General features: G+C 35.4%; 2 protein-coding genes across 5 annotated transcripts in view; both read left to right on the forward strand.

Annotated features, from left to right (window-relative positions):
- The window catches only part of LOC135167855 (uncharacterized), a 29887-nt gene that overhangs the window by 17976 nt on the left and 2941 nt on the right, over positions 1 to 8970 (forward strand). The gene's annotated exons all lie outside the window — the stretch shown is intronic.
- The window catches only part of LOC135167853 (uncharacterized), a 47940-nt gene that overhangs the window by 2831 nt on the left and 36139 nt on the right, over positions 1 to 8970 (forward strand). The window lies entirely within an intron of this gene.

Raw genomic sequence — 8970 nt, forward strand, 5'->3', positions numbered from 1 at the left:
ATTAACATTTAATTATCTATTCACTTGAATTATTTTATAATTAAATGAACTTTTACGCTAGAGTGGAAGCATCGTGATCGATCAAATTTTAGTTTCGATTTTTTGGTGTATATGAATCTACCTATTTGATGTAGGCTAGTCATCTTAGACTTGGAGTTACAGTTGAATATGAATATTTGAAACCAATTAATGTCTAATTAATTATTCTATTTAATTATTTTGTAATTAAATGAATTATCGCGTCCGAATGAAAACATTCTAATCCATTAAATTAAAGTTTCGATTTTTTATGATATATGAATCGATCTATTTCCCCTCGCTTAGACTTACACTTACATTAGAATTTTAAAATTGGGATTTTATTAACATTTAATTAATGATTCACTCGAATTATTTTATAATTAAATGAACTTTTGATCTAGAGTGGAAACACCATGATCGATCAAATTTAAGTTTCGATTTTTTGTTGTAAATGAATCAATCTATTTCGCCTCATCTAAACATAGACTGTTACACTGAAAAATAAAAACTTAAATTTAATTGAAATTCAATTCATTACTTAATTAAAATGTTTTGTAATTAGACGATTTTTTCTTCCGCTATTGAATTTTATCGTGTTATATCAGCAACACAATTAGGGGATAATCGCTGTCAAATGAACGCAGCCAGTCTCTTTTCCCCTTTCCTCTAATTATCTGACTCTAATTTGATTGGAATCTGCTGTGGGATTGATTCATCGATCAATCGATCACATCAGAATTGGATATAAACATTCATAATAACTTCTGGCCCACCAAGAATCATCCAAATTGCATCAAATCAATTAATCAAATCTGGATCAATTTGATCTGATGAAATTCCGACGAAAAACCCCGTTACAAAATTCACCAGAACCTGATCAATTGATCAGAACCTGAAGTGATGGATCACTTTTTGATTCATCATCAGATCTATTTTGATGCGACTTTGACCTGAACCTGAACTGAATTTCCCCTCAAATAGTCTCCAGATTTTGTGATAGCAAATGATCCTCTGATTATGTGATTGCCTGCAGTCTAGCCTCTCAGGAATTTTCAACTAATTAATTATTACTGTACATTATTTTTATTGCAATCACGCACATGCACACGTACAGTCGCCTACACATATATTCGCATCCGGTCCTCAAGCAAGTTTTACTCTCTACGCGACATTCAACACGAGAATTGTGAGTAGGCTCTGGATATAATCCAGTGGAAACTATCAGAATGATTTCTGCACTGGAGCTCCATCTCGTAGACTCTCTCTCAAATGAATCGACTTGAAAGGTCGATTATCAACCTCGTCAAGATTTTCAATGTACATTCTAAATGAATTCTTCAGATGATCCTTTGAAGAGTGTAATTAGATTTAGATCATAGTATTTTTAGAATATCTTACTTCTGAGTAAAGTCAAGAGGGCATCACTAATTATAGATCAGAATGAGTTCAGGCTCCCTGAGGTCAGGCTGAGATCATGTCCACTCCATCAGGTACTTTTAATATTAGGAGTGTGAATAAGTCTTTCCCGTTTTTTTCAAATTTTGAGCCGTTATTGTGAAAAAATGGTTACAAATGAATTATTGAAAGTATTGGCCATCGTCTTCTTGCGTTTGACACGAATCTTCATCAAGCAAGTCGCCAATTCTTGATCTTCAAAGATTTGCGGCCGCCCGGAACGCTCCTTGTCTTCCACGTCGAAATCACCACTTTTGAAGCGTCGAAACCATCCGCGAACACTTGAATCATCGACACAACCTTCTCCATAAGCTTCCTGAAGCAATCGATGCGCCTCGGCAGCAGATTTCTTCAAATTGAACCAATAAAGTGAAACTTCCCGCAAATGACGTCGACTCGGCTCAAATTTCGACATTTTCACGATATCAAAAATTTATGATGCGAAAAAATTTCAACTAATCTGTTAGTGTGGAATTGTTGACAGATGAATAAGCTTTGATTATGACATATGTAACCATTGAATACTCGCACAGTATTGGTGGCGGCATCTCTTACAAAAAACGGGAAAGACTTATTCACACACCTAATACTTTCAGAATATCCGACTTTTGAGTAAAGTCAGGGGGCATCACCAAATTTAGATCAGAATGGTTTCAGGCTCCCTGATCTTAGACTGAGATCATGCCCATTTCATCAGATACTTTCAGTATTTTTAGAATATCTGTGTTCAGAGTAAAGGTAGGGGAACATCACCGAATTTGACTGAGAATGATTTTATGCTCCCTGATCTCAAACTGAGGTCCACTCCGTCAGATTCTGATCAGGATCTCCTCACTGCTGTTTCCATTATTTTTTTGTCAAATTTACGGTATCAAAACCTGACCAATTTCCAACCAGGCGCAACCTCATCACATGAAACTTGACAACAGTCGATTCAATTTCTGATCCTAACTCAAGACACCTGACCTGAATCCCCCACTCCAATTTAAAAAAACAATTCAGGGAACTTAAACCGATTGATCACATCACTCCAAAATACATAATCTGATCCACAACATTCGTTAACGAAAATCGATAAGATACGAATCAATTGATAAGAGTTTTTTATCGTAATCCAACACTGTCAATGCTTCTGTTTCAAGTTCAACTCTTCACACCACACGCAACATGATTTTTAATTAGTCGCCTCTTTCCTGATTCTCATAGTTTGTCACGCAATACCTCGTGGAACTTGTGTGTCTCATCGTCTCGGTATTGTGCTTTCACAAAACAATTCTCAAGTTAATTTTGCTCGAGAGGTAACACTCAGTCTCGACAATCTCACTTGACAATCAGACCCGATAGTGAAGTTCCTTTTCGAGGTAACCAGACTGTGTAATTGCCTGGTACCCCCTTTCTTCTTTAGTTTATTGATGAGTTTTTGATGGGACTCGTGTGGTAATAGCTGGCATAATCAATTATCTCACGCATTTTGTCCTCATCAAGACTAAAAAAAATAACACGTATGAAGAGAAAATTTTTTGAAGCATTCTTGAGGTGTTGCACACGTAGTGCATATCGATCTTCTAGAATAACTTTTTATAAAAACTGTCGAGCTTTACGGTACAGGGCAAAGCTTTCATGTAAAACGTAATTATTCAAAGCAATGATGTTGAGTATCAAATCATGCGAAGTTACAATTTTCTTTTGGAAATTAAATTATTGTTTCGTCTCCAACAACTCTATTTTTATTTATCTTCTAATTGTGTTTAATTATAATTTGTTATCATCCAGAAAAGGAAAAATATTCTAAATTGGAATGCATTTTGGAGAGCGAAAGAAGAAAGTGGACGCGAATAACCGCAATTTTAATCCTTTTTTTTTTCATCCCTCTAATCCGGAAATTCGAAAGCAAATCACCACTTAGTAGTTTGGACAAAAATACTGGTCATCTGGGAAAAATCTTGTTCCCTAAAACTCATCAGCTCTTCAGCAATTCACTATTTTTTTGTCAAACCTAAAATCAAGCGCGAAGCCCAACAACCTCCGGACCCGTCATTTATGGTGGGAAACTCCCCAATTTTACTAGCACCCATACGCTGAACACACCTTCAGAAGGATCTGACCAGGAATTTATAACCTCGAAAATGTCAAATTTCTGCTGCTCTTCAAATCACACCCTCTCTATTCCCACCATCAATAGATCACACCAATGAGTTCGAAGGTTCTTGGCCCACCAATCAGAAAAACGACAAATAATTGTTGTATAGCAAATTCCCTCCTCTTTCTTCGGACACTCTCACGAGAAAAAAGAAAAGATCAAATTAGTTCGTTTTTGGCAGTGAAGTTGAAGTGACATCTTGAGTTTTGTATCTCTTAATTGGACGCAAAAGCTGTGGTCAATATAAAATAGCATTTTAGAACTTTGAGCAACCCAGTATCAGGGTAATGTGATTATTAGTCCCTCTAATCAATTAACTTTCCTCTCACGCAGTTCTTATTAATCGAGTGACAAACCAACACCCGGAGAAACTTCAGAAAAAAAATCACAACTCGAGTGATATTAATTTGGTAGCTCGACTGTATTAACCCTGAGTTGATACAATTATTTTCAATTATGCATAAGAATGTTTCATCATATCAATTCAAATCGTTGTTCTCCCCAACCAGATTAATTAAAACTTAATTATGACCGATTCCATTATTTAGACAAACAGTAAAATCCAATTTTTGTACCATTTTTTTTCCTTTCCAGGCCGTTCAAATGTTTTTATGGGGATAATCCTTACAATCTTCTCAATTATTAAATTATTTTATAATTTCGGTCTCTCTTGTGCCCATTTTACTGAGTGCCATTATTGCCCCTTATTTCTATATTTATTACACTTAACCCTCTAATTCTTGCAGACAGACGTTCTTCAGGAATCGTTTCCAAAGACGCCAAACTCTCCTTCCCTTCCTACTTGCACCCATCCAATTATGATATGGCCCTTTCCATCACAGGTAATTTCTCCAATTACATAGCATTTCCAGAAAACTTTTTCTTTCCCATCTTTCCATCCCTATTTTAGACAATCTCCACACCCCTGGTATAAACAATGTAAATTACCCCCAGAATCTATTGTCAGTGTCAATCGCATTAGAGTAAACCACTACCTTCTAGGAGCATCACCACACCAGAATCTCTAGATGTTGATCCCATCCTGTGGTACTGCCCAAATTTCCAAATTCAAAGAAACAAATTGTTGACTAGACTAATCAGGTCTGTCTGCACTTCTCTTTATACAATAAACAAATTTGTAAATGGAATAAACTTTAAACATATAAAAATAATTTTTCAATATTTAAAGGAATGTAAGTTAAAAATTTAATGTTAGATTGACAGTGTAAATAAATCTTATGAACAGATTTACAATCATTAATTTATAATATTTAATTTATAACAAATTAACACTGGATAATTTTTTTAAAAACTGTCCTGAAAAAAAATAACAAAATCCTCATTTTTCAACTGCACCCAAACGTAATCTTAACATAATCATTCCGATTAAAAATTCCCCTAATTCCCTACGATTAATTATTCCCATAATATTCCAGATCTATTAAGAACAAATTAATGATGCGATAAATATGCAAAATGCAATAGTAAAAAAATAGAAATTCTTTCATTCCAGCGTTGCACAATATTTAATCCAAGCCTCCTAATGAATATGTCAAGCTACAATTATCATTAATCCTCCTCTAACGGTATCGAGAACACAAGAACGTTGGAAATTAAAAAATCGAAAAATCAGCATATTTAAGAGAGTAAGGGCACCACCAGTAAGGCGATCAAGGCCAGCATTATAATACTCCGGTCAGAAATAAGAAAAAGTCTAGAGAACGTCAACTACCTCATAAACAATAATTCTTCCTCCGTCGAGAGTAACTAACGGGCTTTCATAATTTATAAGATGTTTATAATCCGTTTTTATTTTTTTCATTTTGTTAATTATTTTTCCCATCTCATCAGGCACAGTTATTCCAATTTTGTTACTACGTTTCAACTGTGTGTCATTCTGCATGATTTATTGTCGTTTATTTTCAACAAACGCAAGGTGTTACTAAAAAATTTGGTAGGGAATTCGCTAGACGGAGAGAAAAATCTGTGAATTTTTATGGTATGAATTCGATAAAGATTACTGTGCTACCTCACAACCTGCGGAAATCGGTGCAGCCAGCGAGGTCCAGGGATGCTAGGACCACGTGACGCGATTAAGGCCCAGTCCAGGGTTGAGAAGAGGGACAGAGTCAGAGTTGGTTTTGAGCATCGATAGAAGATAGACGCGTGATTAGACAGTTCGGACGTAGACGTTTTGTTTTGAGTAGTTAAGAGTGTGCTTAAGTGTCTTGAGTGTATTAAGCGTGTTAGAAACCGTAAAGACTGTTAACATCAATTCTACCCTTTTTTCTAATAGAAATAAACTATCCTTATCTTTTAAAAAAGTAACTCTACATATATAAGGTTTTTTTTAATGTTGGCCATTTTTGTTGCTCTCCAATTTAGTGTTAAATCTTTTAATTATTATGCTCCCATTGATTATCCCTTAATCCCCTAATTATTATGTTCCCATAATATTTTAATAGAGTAAAAGCCGCTTCTATTGAGAGTAAATGAGTAAAGGTCATTAACGGCGCCCTAAAAAGGAAACAATATGTCTGAACCTAATTGAGATTAATTTTTTTTTTTTTTAAATTGTTCATTTCTTTGATGTTACAAACGTTTTTACTTTGTTTTACATCCTCTCCAGCCTCTCTTCTTCTTTCCCCCCCGCCCCCTGTACCACATTTGCCGAAAGGGAGAAACAGGAGGGAGGGAAAAACCTCACTCGAGGGAAAACCTGCCCTGGTACAGTCGTCCTTATGACAGGACTACCGCTCGACAGTGAAACCGTGAGATTAAAGCGCTAAATTTTTAAAATTTTGACCGCCGGTGCCCGGTATCGAACGCGGGTCATTGGCTTGCGAGTCTAGCACTCTAACCGCACGGCCACTGCCGTCGGTTAATTGATATTAATTAAAATGTGACAAAAAAGAGTGCGTGAATAAAAAAATTAATAAAACTATGTCCGGGGGAAGAGAGACAAAGTCGCTGTCTCATCCTTTAATCCCCGTTGATTATGATTTTTTTTTTACTTTCTATTCCATAACACTAACTTCGATGATTATTTAGGGGACACGAAAATCATCCTTTGCTCACTTGTTGAGGCATCTGTTTTGGGACCTTTTGGTTTGTTTATACAATTGTTCCCTTCTGGCGAACTCTCTGATGAACTCATCACCCTCCTCAATGCACCAATATTTCCCGATTAATCATTAAAGTTATTGGGATATGGGTAAAGTAAATTAAAAAATGTAGCAACAGAATCAATTATTTCAGCTTTATCACTTTATTATTGGCACGAGGAAGGCACAACTGACCTAGAGGACCGGTGTCCAGAGACTGAATTCTTACTATTTGAAAAACCTTTACTAAGGAAAAAAACAAGAGAACGTTTATGACTCCAGAAGACAGAGTTTCCTTTGAATTCCACCTGTGGTAAGGATTGCAACGCTCTCAAGTTCGAAGCACAACACATCATCAATTAGTCATTTTCTGGAGATTTTTCCAAACACCTCATAAACCTTGTCGAGTGATTTTTGAAGATAAACAGAAGAGCTGTGTTCTAATTTTTCTAACAAAAGTCATTGATATCTGTTAGATAAATATCTTTGGAGGATTTAATTCTCTGTTTGTTCGGTCTTACACAAAGAATTATTTCTTAAATTAGTCGTTGAAAGCAACAAATTCTTCAACCTTCATAGAACAGACAAATTTAGATTCCAATGTTATAGCAGATTATGGCATGAGGATGATAGGTGGAGGATTGTGAGGAGTGTGAAGTTTGCAGCACGAGGCGTGTAAAATTCTGAGGAAATTTCAACTTTTCCACGGAAAGAAAATTTTTTGAAAAATCACGCGCCTCGTCCATAATCTGTCAGTCAAAACATTCATTAAAAATTAAGTAATAGTTATGCATTTTTTCACTGAACCTATCATACTTTTTTTGGAACATTTTAAACTTTTTCCTGAAAGTTCACCGAAAAATACGTAACTTTTCCGTAATTTTTACAGAATATGGTTTTGATTGGAAGATTATGGCACAGGAACGTAATATATACAGAATTTTCTTCTTTTTCTAGTCCTCATAAAGAGAAACGAAATTAATGACATAAATTTTGAAAAACAAAACTTTAGAAATTTTCGAAAGCAAAACGTTATATCACAATTCGTTGAAATTGTGGAGCATTTGCCAGGCGCCTCTGGCATTTGATAAACGGAAAAAAATGGGAAATGAAAACTGGAGAACGCCCCGATGTAGTTGAGAAGACTCACATCATTTCGAACGCACTGAACGTTCCTCTTCAGGTGCTTCATTAGCATTCAGTTTGTTTATCATTGAAGGAACTATTGAAGGGGAGAGCATCGGTTTGCAGCGCAATCGCTGTGACTTAGGCGAGTTAGAATGGATCCACACAACCGATGCATTTATTTATTTATATTTTCGCGGTTGGATGGTTCCTTCAACGATAAGTAGACAAAATTTTAATAAATCACTTGAAGAGGAAGGCAAATAGTACATTCGAAATGTTGTACGGCTTATGAACTACATCCAAACATTCTTCAGTTATCATTTCCTGCTTTTTTTATTCATAACTCGAGTGGAATTCAGCTCAGGTTCAGATCAAAATCCCATTGACCTAAAGCTAATGATGAATCAAAAAGTGATGGAATAATTTGATCAGGTTCTGAGGAATAGTATAACTAGTAATAGTATAGTTTTTCGTCAGAATTTGATCAGATCAAATTGATCCGAAATTGATGAACTCCATATCAACTCAGGGTTGATACATTCGAGCTATCAAATTAATATCACTCGAGATGTGATTTTTTCTCTGAAGTCTCTCCGCGTGTTGGTTTGTCACCCGATTAACAAGAACTGCGTGAGAGGAAAGTTAATGGATTGGGGAAGCTAAAAATCACATTACACTGACACTGGGTTGCTCAAAGTTCTAAAATGCTATTTTATATTGACCACAGCTTTTGCGTCCAATTAAGAGATACAAAACTCAAGATGTCACCCCAACTTCACTTTCAAGACGAACTAACTTGATCTTTTCTTTTTTCTCATGAGAGTGTCCGAAGAAAGAGGAGGAAATTTGCTACACAACAATTATTTGTCGTTTTTCTGATTGGTGGACCAAGAACCCTCGAACTCATTGGTGTGACCTATTACACCAATTTTAGTTTTTTTTTAATCTATCAAATCTCCCGCAAGAAAAGAGAAATAAATTTTTGTAGAAAATGTGCCAAGAAAATGTTTGCCTAGTTCTCCCTGAAAATTTTTGAAAAATAACTAGAACAAGAAAATAACACTAAACAAAAGTTCTCTGTGATAAAAAAAATAGTTTATTAACTCTATTCAATTGTACTCT

The sequence above is a fragment of the Diachasmimorpha longicaudata genome, chromosome 12, assembly GCF_034640455.1.
Source record: "Diachasmimorpha longicaudata isolate KC_UGA_2023 chromosome 12, iyDiaLong2, whole genome shotgun sequence".
Lineage (NCBI taxonomy): Eukaryota > Metazoa > Arthropoda > Insecta > Hymenoptera > Braconidae > Diachasmimorpha > Diachasmimorpha longicaudata.